At 38.8% G+C, this 12,372-nt stretch overlaps 1 protein-coding gene across 3 annotated transcripts in view; it reads right to left on the bottom strand.

Moving 5' to 3' along the window:
* The window catches only part of TBC1D5 (TBC1 domain family member 5), a 489,595-nt gene extending 479,670 nt beyond the window's left edge, over positions 1-9,925 (bottom strand). The window contains exon 1 of one of the 3 annotated variants that reach the window (XM_019726007.2): positions 9,724-9,925. The gene's annotated coding sequence lies outside the window, so the exon portion shown is untranslated. The remainder of the gene's footprint in view (positions 1-9,723) is intronic. The other 2 variants (XM_074312796.1, XM_074312797.1) reach the window with 2 other exon arrangements.
* Positions 9,926-12,372: the final 2,447 nt, after the last annotated feature.

The following is a 12,372-nucleotide window of genomic DNA, read 5'->3' as shown; positions in this document are numbered from 1 at the left end:
ACCTCGCCTGTTGGTTATATTTTACTGTGAACTAGTTCTTTGGAAAATCATTTGTGGGAATTCCCTAGGACCTAAGACAAAAATGTATTCTACCAGAGAGGACATTTATTTGCTTCTGCCAGTCACCTAAAACCATTTTAAATTCCTAACTTGAGGTTTTTCTGGACCAAGTGACACTGAATTTGAGCTGCAAATCAAGAAGGAAAGCCTTCTTAGGAAAAGATATTTTTTCAGGACCCAGGCAACTATTTTCGGAACCTCCTGTGAGCAAGAGAATGGGAAGGGTTGTAATCTTGGTTTACTCATATTCTATGGACATTGCTCTTCGGAATACCAATTTCTTAAGAAAGAAACTTCCTATTAGACTCCCGTCTTGGGCCTATCTGAGCTTTGATTTTTATACCCTGTGCCTTTTGAGGCTTTCAAAACCAAAGGAAAAGTTCTCCAAAATGTGGCAAATGTCTTCAAAGGAAAAGCAGTTTTAATATTCTCCTTACTTCTCTGAATTACTGCTTCCATATAGATTTTGGCCTGGTAATTTCTTACAGTCATATTAGCACTTACGGAAAAAAAAAAAAAATTAGCATTTCTCATTCCTTTCAGGGTACTACTTTGTCCATATAACCTAGCTGACCATATTACCCTGTTTTCAATTTTAAAAGTGTTCATAACTTTATATTTCAATCACTAAAAATTTCATTTTGTGGGAAAGTCTAACACTGACAGCAAGGAACAATTTGTCTTTATTCAGCGTAATTCACTGAGATTGTCTAGGATAGAATTTTTCCAAATCCCAAAATAGATCAATTCTATTATAAGACTATTAAGAGATGGACAAGATTCTGAAATTAATTCCCCAAAAAGCAATCTGTATAACTCTATGGAATTTATTGGTTTACTGATTTTTTCCCCACCAATATGTATATGTACAAAATCTATAATTGAAACTGCTAGAAGATTGGCCAGAGTGCTAAAAAAGAAAAAGACAAGGGAGAACTGAGTTCAATAGTGTTTCTGCCAAGAAACAAAATCGTAAAGAGCTACATAAAAATTTAATAATTCATAATTTAAAAAATATAAAAACAAAATTAAAAGACAAAATAGGGAACATTGACTAGGCAACGAATTAAAATCTACAATATACAAAGAAGGCTTGAAAATCAATAGGAAAAAAATTCCTCCAAAATTGGACAAAGGACTTAAACAGGGATTAAAGAAATAATAAAAGCAATGTCAATTTCTGCCAATAGGTTAACCAAAAACAATGATTTAAGTAGCAAGGTTATGGGCAAATATAATTTATACCCTGCACTAAAAGCTGGAGTATAAATTAATATCATCTTTCTATCATGTAGTTTGGCAATAAGTATCAAAATCTAAATTATACATACCTTTGATACAATAATGCCACCTCTAGAAATAAAGAGTAATAACATCAGTGCATGAGGATTTATGAAAGATAAAATTTTAAAATAGAACACAAAACTGATTAAAATTAGAAGTTACATGCATAATTAAAACTTAAAAATTAAGAAACTACAAATGACAGAGAAGTTATTATTTAAGAAGGGTGGGAATAAAAATTACTTTTTAAAATTTCACTGTATGTTCTACTTTGATTTTTTTTTTATCTAATGACGTTATGATCATGATTCTTAGGAGACTGAAAATGTAGACAAGAATTAACTCACCCAACAAATTTTGTAGTTTAATTTTTGTTTGTTTTTATGTCTATGTAGTGGATTAAACATAGTCACAAATTCTTTGTCACTGTCCAACAGGAGATGAAGTTTAATTCTCTCTCCTCCCATTGAATGTGGGCTGATTCTGTCTGTCCAACCAATAGAATACAGCAGAGCAGTTCCAAGCACAGCCTTTCAGAAGACTGGCTGCTTCACTTTCTACCTCTTACAATGCTTGTTCTGGGGACACTCCCTTTCAGAACCTACCAGTCACGCCCAGGCCACAGGGAGAGGCCTCATTTAGGTGCTCTGATCAACAGCCCTGGTTGAGCTCCCAGGCAGCAGCCAGCATCAACTGCCAGTCTTGTGAGTTAATCATCCTGGAAGTGGAAACTGTAACCTGCAGTGAGCTGACACCAATTGAAACAGAGATAAACTACCCCCGCCAAGTGCTATACAAATTATAAAACCATGAGTAAATAAATACTACTGTTGTCTTAAACTACTACGTTTTGGAGTGGTTTATCACATAGCAGTTAATAAATGCTCTTATTTACTGCTCTATTTTCAGTACCTGAAACGGACCATGTACTTTTAATAGACATAGTGCCAGGACTATGAGTAAAGTTGGTGTACATGGCTTTGGTGCTCACCGAAGAGTCAAAAGTGGGACACAGACTATTAGGTAAAAAGACAATTATAACACTTAGTTACTGCTATGGAGTAGCACAGGGTATCTGACCAAATAGTAAGGGTACAACACAGACTTAGTGGTATAAGGAGGCTTCCTAGAGCTATGACATTTAAGCTAAGACTTCACAAGAGTCAGTAAGATCAAGAAATAGAATACTTCAGGCTTGAAGCAAGCAGAATCATAAACAGTCCCAAAAACTCAAGATTTCAGTACTTTATAATGAAATGAAGAGTATGGGGAAGCAGAAGGAAGAGATAAGACCGAGAAATAGGTAACGGAGAGTATTGAAGCTATAGAGTAATTAAGAGATCCAGGTGACAGCTGGAAAAAAACACATGGCTACAGGGACATCATCAGAAAATCTTACAGAAACATAGGCAAGAGATGGTAAATCTGGTAGCTCAAGATATACTATACCAGGGTAGAAGTAGTGTGTGTGTGTGTGGGGGGGGGGGGGTTGGGGGGAAGGACAGTGGATTTAAGAGGTAGAATCCACAGAGCTTAATGCCTTAAAGTGAAAATTTGGGAAAGGGGGTAAAATGTGCCTGCCAGATTTCTGGCTTGAACAGCTAGAGAGTTGGTAGTGCCATCCACTGAGATAATGAACTTGGGAGGGGGAATAGGTTTTGGAAGAGAAGATGGTATGTTCAGTTAGTTGCAGACATACTGAATTTGAGTTTTCTGTGGGCCATGCAAAAGTGGAGTTATCCAGTAGGCAATCAGATACACAGGTCTAAAGCTCAGGAAGAAATCAGGGTTGGAGATCTAAGATAACAGACTCTTCAGAAGTTTTTTCTGTCTTTATAACACTAAGTATGGAGCCACTAAAAATTATGTTAGAGTAACGTTAGTAATATAAAATGAAAAACAAACGCAAGCACCAAAATAGCATGAATCCACTTTTAGTTAAAAAAAAGTGTATCTACACATACATGTTTATCTGTGTATATCCACAATACACACACACACACACACAACACAGGATAAAGAAATTAAAATTACCCCTAAATTAGTTAACAGAAATAAAGGTTAGAAAAGGGAGGCAATTTACCCCAAGCCTCCCTACACCACAAACATCTTACCTATCAAAATGAACATTTTTACCACAAGACTCTTGGATTTCAAGAAGCCTAGTTTAATGAATTCAGTAGACAAAGATGGAAAAGTGCGACCAACTGCCAACTCCTATCAACTCTATCATCCCCCACCCGCCTGCAAACCCCACCAGGGATCCAGGACAATCAATCCACTGTCTCATCCCAGGATAGCAAGATATGTAAAGTTAGTAACTTCTCTTGGATTCCTCAAAAGTAGCTACTGGAACAACCCCAAAAGTACCTGTTCTGGGAAACTCTAAATGGGTTGATTCTGTTCCCTACAGGTTATCAGCAAGCAGCATGCATGCCTCTGCAGCCAGGGCCAGTGACTTGGGCTCAGTCTTCTTGCACTGTTGTTATCACCCCAACTCCATCAGAAGGAGGGTACATCTCCCCCAAAGTAGTTATATCAGAATTGGGGGCTTACTTCTCACTAATCTAATTATTTTAAAGAGTCACTATTTAAAAGTAGAGACGTAATTACTTTGATTCAACCTTTTTATCTTAGGGACAAAATATCTAGTAACACTAGGGGATAAAACATTCCAGCTAACCAGCATTTGTGACTGAGTTTTCAAAACTAGTACTTGCAATACAAATGTGAATTTTGTTCAGCCTCTCTCAAGGCAAGATAACCCTGAAGAAAACTTTAAGAAATTTACAATAGTGTGGGTAATTATTTTTGATCATTTATTTTTATGAAATTTCCATAGCAGGCATCACTTTTTGTAATAGAAGAAAAAACTTTTTCTCACATGGCAGGCTAAATTATCAAACTGTAACAATTCAACTCAAGATATGCACCCACAGCAACATATTTTTAGACAGATAGACCAAAACTAGTCTGTCATAAATTAAACTAAGTCAAATCAATTTTGAAAAGTAAATCATTCTCCTAAACAAACTTAATGACCTATAAAAAGATAAAGGTAAGCACTCTTTTCAACACCAACATATGAAAATCTGCAATTGTCTATAACACCTATTTCAAATCTCTTAAATCTATTGTTTCAAAAAAATAATCCAGTAACCACCTTTCCTTGGCAACTGAGTTAAGAAAAATAATAAATCTGAAATTATTAAATATTTTCATGGTGTCAACCAGATATGCCAGGCAGTGCAGAACCATGACTAAATGATGTCATCTGTAGATGTTTTTCATACAAAATGATGGACATTTAAGAGCACCTACTGTATGTCAATTTCTATAGTAGGTGCTAAGGATACAAACACAGAGATCCCATACTCTCTGTCTAGTCAAAAAGACATGTACTATGATGAATATACCTCTAGTGTGTGTGTATTTACAGAGCCCTATCCTTTATTGCCAACTCCACAAATACAAAAAACTCTAAAAACTGAAAATTCTTCTCTAAGTTGTCAACAAAACATGGCCTAACATGAGGCTTTTTATAGTCTTCTTAGTGTGAATATGTATAATTTCACTGGGAAAATTAACGTGTATGATTATGGGGTGACTGCTCCTATCCACAGGAGGTTTCATAATATGCAGCATATACATCACATTAATTTTCTAAATCCCAAAAACTTTTTACTTCTGAGACACATATGCCACCATGGGTTTCAGAAAAGGGGCTAGGGCAGGTCTGGAGAAAGCAAAGATGGATTATTTTAAGGAGCAAACGAGTCAGTTGAGGAAGGTGTAACTTATATAGTCAGAGAAGCCTTCAGAAAAAAGGTTATCTTATTCTAGGATTCACAACACTACACCTGAAATTGATCCTTTCACACCACCACCAAAGACATCTTTTATTATTTCTACAGCCTTGCTTCCTTCTTTTGAAAAATCTGAGCTGCCAAACCATACTTATTAATATTTAATTATCCAAAGAGATAAGAGCATTTCTATAACAATTTTTTATTTTCATCCAAACTGTTTTCTTAGCACATACAGCCATATACCAAATAACTGTACAATTTCTATTAAGTTCATTCAAATATAGTCAGTCTTGATCATGTGGATAATCATTAACCACATTGCAGATTATCTACAGTCAAACATTATATATATATAATGTTATACATGTTAAGCATATTTTATGTCTATATATGTCTATATGTGAGTATATATGTATGTATGAAGTGGGACCAAGAAATATGGTGAATGTTTAAATTAAAAATGTATTACGGTAAAAGACACATTGCCATTAATCCCCCTCAAAATACAACCCCTCATTTTGAACACACTTATCCCATGGTTCTTGCCACTTTCTGAAGTTCTGGAAGTCCTCTTCTTTCATATCTTTAGTTGTGCTGTCGTGCTGCCTCGATGTCCTGAATCACTTCAAAACATTTACCTTTCATGTTCATTTTGACTTTGGGGAAGAGCCAGAAGTCGCATGGTGCCAGACCCGGTGAATAATATGGATGAGGACACACCATGTTTTTATTTGACAGAAATTGCTGTACCAGGAGCGATGTGTGACACGGAGCCTTTCCATTGTGATCAAAACATATGGTGAATGTTGCTGCTGAGTGCCATCCAACTGAAGGCAGGGATCTTCAATATGGGAAGCTGCATGTCAAACCTTAGTAACTGTATGTGACAAGTTTCAGCTTGTTCAGTGCAGTCAGTCAGGTGTGAGCTACGGTTGAGAGAAGGTAATGTTTTAAAGTGTGCCATAAATCATCCTCCATTATGACAATGTTCCATGTCACACATTGCTTCTGGTATGGCAATTTCTGTCAAATACAAACATTACGATGTGTCCTCATCCACCTTAGTCACTGGATCTGGCACCATTGAACTTTTGGCTCTTCCCCAAAGTCAAAATGATTCAGGAAATCGAGGCAGCCATGACAGCACAACTAAAGACACTCACAAAAGAGGACTTCCAGAACTGTTTCAAAAAGTGGCACGAACAATGGGATAAGTGTGTTTGAAGCAAACAGGAATATTCTGAGGGTGATTAATGGCAATGTGTCTTTTACAATAATTTTTTTTTTTAAATTTAAACATTCACCACTCATACACTCATATACTGTGTTTCCCTGAAAATAAGACCTTGCCAGACCATCAGCTCTAATGCATCTTTTGGAGCAAAAATTAACGTAAGACCAGGTATAATATTATAATATACGTGTGTGTGTGTGTGTGTGTATATATATACATACATATATATGTATATATATATATATATATATATATACACACACACACACACACACATATACATACATTCTCATTTAATTCTCAAAACAGCTTGGTAAAGTAGTTACTATTATTATCCTCATTTTAAAAATAGAAAAGTGAGGCACTATGAGGCTAAGTAACTGGCCAGCATGGCATCTTAACAGACATCACAATAACAGAGTATGAGCTTTGAGAAAATATTTACAAAGGGATCTGTTGTTCTATTGACTTCCTTCCCAAACTCACTATTATCCCAGGTAATAGAGAATTAATGCTACTGGAATCAGCGCCACAGGCCCTCCTCACCCCAATACTCTCCCTCCCCCACCTCCTTCCACTGCCACAACTAACCCCTGCCACAACTTCTCATTTCTCAAGTTCTAGTACACACACTGTGTATTACTGCCATTCTAATGATCTGTCCATATTAAGAGAAATGTCTCAGGTCAGGTGTACAATCACCATTCCTCAGCCTGGTGCAGATATGGTACAAAGTTTTCTGTGGTCTGAGACAAAAACGGGGTGGGGGACAGATGATATATTAACATTTTTAAAAAGCACAAATTGTTCAACTTAAAGTATCATCCTTTATTCTGAGATTGTCCTTGTTACTTTTTCAGTGTTAAAATAGGATAATAACCAATGCTTAGTTTATTATCTTCACTGACCAAAAAAAAGTCAGTATCCCAGTCAATTTCCCCCAAAATCCTAAATGCTGGGATAACAAATAGCGAATAAATCTACCAAGTATGCATGAGGAAGTGGAAGACAGGCAAGAAATAAAGGACTGAAAATTTGCAGGGTAAAACAGAAGCAGATAGTACTTTTACATTTAACAGTGACATACAAACTTACAAAGACACTGGTCCAGCAAACAAGAGCAAACAAAATAAAGCTTTGCAAATTTCAGTAACTTACTTTGCAGAGATTACAAGCACTGAGGCAGTTCTTCATTTTAAAGTGAGATAAAATAGGGGAAATGAAAGGTTGACAAATTTGAATTTTAAAATGAAAGTCAAGCTCATAATTCTCAACAATACTAAGAAAGGGGATTTAAAACAGTATCACTAATTTATCTTCTAAAAAGGCAGCATAGTGAAGATTTGTTAAAAGCATGGACTGTAGAGTCAGCCACCCAAAATCCCAGCTTGGTGTTAGCTGTGTAAACCTGAGAATGTGACTTTTACCCTCTCTCTGTTTCAGTTTCCTTAAAGGTTGTTGCAAGGATTAAATGAGTTAAGATTGGTAAAGTACTTAAAACAGTGCCTGGCACTTAGTAACTACTTCAAAAGTATTCCCTTAAGCCACCTCTACTAGACCCATAAATATTATCTAATAACATGAAGAAACAATGGTAAAGTACTAACGACTATAAAAATTAAAAGTAGATAATGTTATACTTCCATAAAGTTGTTTTAAAGTAAAACCATTTTTCTTAATGTACATAAAGTATATGAGGTTGTGTGTGATACTTTTAGACTTTTCAATTTACATTTTTTAAAACATGCATTAGAAAAAAATCTGAATCCAGTCAGGATACCCTGGGACCCAGACTTGGTCTGCTCACTCCGCATAAGCCGTCCCAGTTCATCCTGCCATTTGCCCCTTCCTTTAAGCCACCTCTACTAGACCCAGGTGAATTATTAAAAGGCACTTGTTCACTGACAACATCATCTTGGCTAAGGCCAAGTTATCTACATCCTTGCTACTCAAGGATGGTTCCTTGTTCAGCAGTACCCAGAAGCTTATAGGTGCAGAATATCAAGCTGCATCACAGATCTACCGAATCAGGATTTGCATTTTTAAATAAGAGCCTTAAGGGATTCTTAGGCACAGTAAAGTTTGAGAAGCACTGCTCTCTACATGACTGTAGCGCAGATAGTTGCAAAAATTTTAAATGCTCAGTATTACATATGAATTTAGAGATACCAAGATGTGGAATCAGAAAAGCTCATTAAGAAAAATAAACAACATATAATTGAATTTCTTTATCACTGATATCAATGAAAAGTGTTCAAAGATTTCAACAATGCCTACATTTAATGCTTCCTGCTTTGAGTCACTATTTTGTATAACAGCACAACACTAATAATATATAGTTTTATTGAGGCTGTATTTTGTTGTACAAAGAGTACAAAAGAATGACTGGATCTAGAAACTTGCAATCCGGCCCAAAGGTGTGCAACCTGCATGTTACAATTTCAAGACTTAGTCCAATTCAAGGTTGACAAATGACTCTTCCCAGAAAGTCATTCTGAAAAAAAAATTAAAGAATGTAAACTTTAAGCATAGATCATATTCCTGAACTAAAACTGTTAATAACTGTTTAATGGAAAAAACTCTTTAAGTCACTTGCAGAACCGAACAGTTTGAGAGGTCTGTGTTCATTTTTCCAGGAAAAGAGGAGGGAGGGTGGTAATCGACTTTCACCCTCTGCAAAGTTTTTCTCGTATCCCGAAAGGGCTCAACTTGCATGTTCTTACAGGTGAATAAACTTAAGTCGTACTAAAACAAAGTCACGTTTCATTTCTCAAGGGTGAAAGGCTTCTCTCTTCTAAAGGGTGCATTTTAAAATATTTGGGATTCCGGGTCGGTTTCGCTTCCGGCCTGCGAAGGAAGCGTGCTGCCCAAGGCTGAAATGAACAGGGAAATTTACCAAGTAGGAAGTTGAGCCCTAGTCCAGCCACCAGGCTCTGTCTGCCCTCTTGCTGCAGGTGGCCTTGCTTCCTAGACCCCACCATCCCGAGTGAGGGAAGGCAGGCAGGCTAGGATAAGCAGCCTCCTCGCCCTGCCCGCCCTGGAGCTGGGGGAGCCTCCCCTCGCGCCACCCAACCCCCACGCCGATCCGGGAAGCGCACAAACCGGGGGCGGTGCGACTACCCGTCCGCAGCAGCAGCACCCGCACCCTCAGGCCTTCCCGTGAGGCGGCGGCAGCTGCAGCAGCGACAGGAGGGGAGGCGGGACTCGTCCTGAGAAGCTGATCGGGAGGCCGGGGCGGGAGCCACTACATTTGGGGGCTGCACTGGAGGAAGGCGAAGGCGCTCCGAGTGCTCGGCTTTTTTATGATCATCATCATCATCATCATTATTTTTTTACCTGTGGCGCAGAAGGGCTCCCCAGCTCCTACTCCCTGAATCCTCCTCCTCCCCTCTCTTTCTCTCTCTCTCTCTCCCTCTGTCTCTGCCCGGCGCTCGTGGAACCCGCCGGGCCGACCAGAAAGAGAACAGGGCGGGAGGGGAGGCGGCGGCGGTGACCAGCGACCACGTGACCACGCTCGCGCCGTAACGGCGGCCGCCTCCTGCTGCGCGCCCTCCCTGCGCTCCACCTCTAATAACCCCGCGGCTCGCGGGTCCGGAACGCTCGTGCGCAGGCGCCCGCCTGGGCCTAGAGACTGCGCGGGCGCGCGACGTGCTGGCTCCTGGGTCCAAGTCTCTGGGGCCCAGTAGGCACGACGTGGGGAGTGAACCACTCGCTCAGCCCTACTCTGCTGAGAAGTCTGGCTGACAAAGCGCAGGCGGCTTTTTTTCCCCTCCCTCTAGCTTACCACCCCTTCCAGCTACCCCTCCACCGCATCCCTGGTCCAGTGCTCACCTGGAAGCTGGGAACCTGCCACTGGGACTTAGACACTCACTCACACTCACCATCACCTTCCCTGGGTGAGACAGGGAAATGTCAGCCCCTGAGACCCTCCAGAGAGGTTGGCCCTCCAGTCTAAAAATGAACATTTCTTAGTTTTATGCAAATGGTCTTCCATTAGACAGTTTTCTATAGCTGAGTAGACTCCTGTTCATGCTTCAAGACCCAGCTAATCTGTCACTTCCTCTGTTTTGGAGGAGTATTAACATTTTGTGCGGACCTACTTTAGTATAACCCATGTAGAAATAATATACAACAATTATTTTTACAAACATACTAGGCTCAGATTTTATCTTTTCCACATGACCTAGGATGATATTTGTCTTTAGCATTATGGTGTCTCAGTAATAAGTCTGCTGACTATCAGAATGCAGACAAGACTGAACCCTGTGTCTTGTTGCCCTCTACCTCTGCTTAATCGTGATTTAAGATTCTCTTTAACGCAAGCACAGGTGGAATGCTAGTGATTCTCTCCCCAATATGAAAGACTTTGAGTGGTAATGCTCATTAGACTAGTAAAGGCTTCGCCTAGTAAAAAAGTTTTATAGTCTCTTATCAGCGTGTCTTCATCAAGAGCTCCAAAGGAAATTGATAAACTGTTGAATACAGAAAAAAGAAACCAAGCCAGAGAAACATCAAATTTCCAAAGATTATCTAGCTTCAAATGAGGGTCCCTATGCGGGAAACTTTTCTTCACAACAAACCCTCCCCTTCACACAGAGATTTCCCTCTCTTTCTGTTGCCCCTCTTTGATGCAGAACCTGGACATGTTAAGTTAGTGGTTCTGGCCAGATTTAACCAGGGCAAATAATTAAAATGTAAAAACTTACTAAGTGGCAATTCTGGTTAGACCAGTCATCATTGCTATTAAACTAGTGAATACTGACATAATGTTCAAGTAGCAGAACTAACAAAATCCCAGAAAACATTGAGGTAAGTGTTGATCAAGAAACATATTAACAAGAACTTCTGAGAAACTAGGAAAATCATGTTGGGAAGGCAAAATTTGACTTCTACCCTTATAGTTTTTTTGGCTGGTCTAACAATCAAATTAACATAGCAGGTTAAAACATAACAGGAGAAAAAACAAATTTAATTACATATGTATGGGGTCTCCTAACAATGAGCCCCAAGGGCAAGTTGGGCTTTTGAAGCTTATACAGTAAGTCCTCACTTAATGTTATTGATAGATTCTGCATCTTTGAGTGAAACAATGTATAGCAAAACCAATTTTACCATAGGCTGATTGATATAAAATAATTTTTAAGGCATCTCATAAACATTATAAAGAAACAACATTGAATGGAAATAATGTTATTCGAGGACTTGCTGTATGCCATCCTGAACTAAGGAATGGCAAATGGGACAGTGCTTAAAGGAGGGAAAGGTTAATTCACAGAAAAATAAGAAGAGTAGATGTTTGGTAATTAAATGTTTGCCCTGCCATACAGATAGGTTATTCAGATAAAAAGTTATCTCTGCTAATAGCTTTCTTTCTGCTCCAGGAAGTCTATCTAAATTATTTCAGTAGTTAAGGGAAAGGTAAAAGTTTTACTTGAATCTGTTGGATCTTGATTGTCTTCAGCTCAAAATAGTCCACATTGCCGAATTGCCACATTTTGGGGAAGGTTTCTAAACCCCTTCAATCACTCCTCAAGATATCAATCATATGTCTGCAACATTGATGGATTCTTTTCCACACTCACCAATGTATACACCCACAGAGGGATCCCACCCAATACTTTCAGCTACCACCTAGGATATGTTAGTAGCCTTCCATTCTAAATGTCCAGTCCAAAGTCCAGACTCTGGAGAATGTTGGGGAATGTTATTTTGGTGGCCCAGAATGAACCATGCCTCCCCAGAATTCACACCCTTGTGTAATCCTCTCCCCTTGAATCTGGGCCAGACTTGTCACCTACTTTAAACAATAGAATGTGGCAAAATGATTATGTCAGTTCTAGACCTAGGCCTTAAGAAGGCTTTGTAATGACAACATTGAACTTTACAAGAGCCATACTCATAGAGAACAGATGATTGACAAATCCTTCCACCTGTTTGTGTTCTGAGACGTGGCTTACCACACACACACACACACACACACACACA

The sequence above is a fragment of the Rhinolophus sinicus genome, linkage group LG10 (genome assembly GCF_036562045.2).
Source record: "Rhinolophus sinicus isolate RSC01 linkage group LG10, ASM3656204v1, whole genome shotgun sequence".
Lineage (NCBI taxonomy): Eukaryota > Metazoa > Chordata > Mammalia > Chiroptera > Rhinolophidae > Rhinolophus > Rhinolophus sinicus.
Note: the sequence above shows the minus strand (reverse complement) of the source record. Positions and strands in the feature narration are given on the sequence as shown.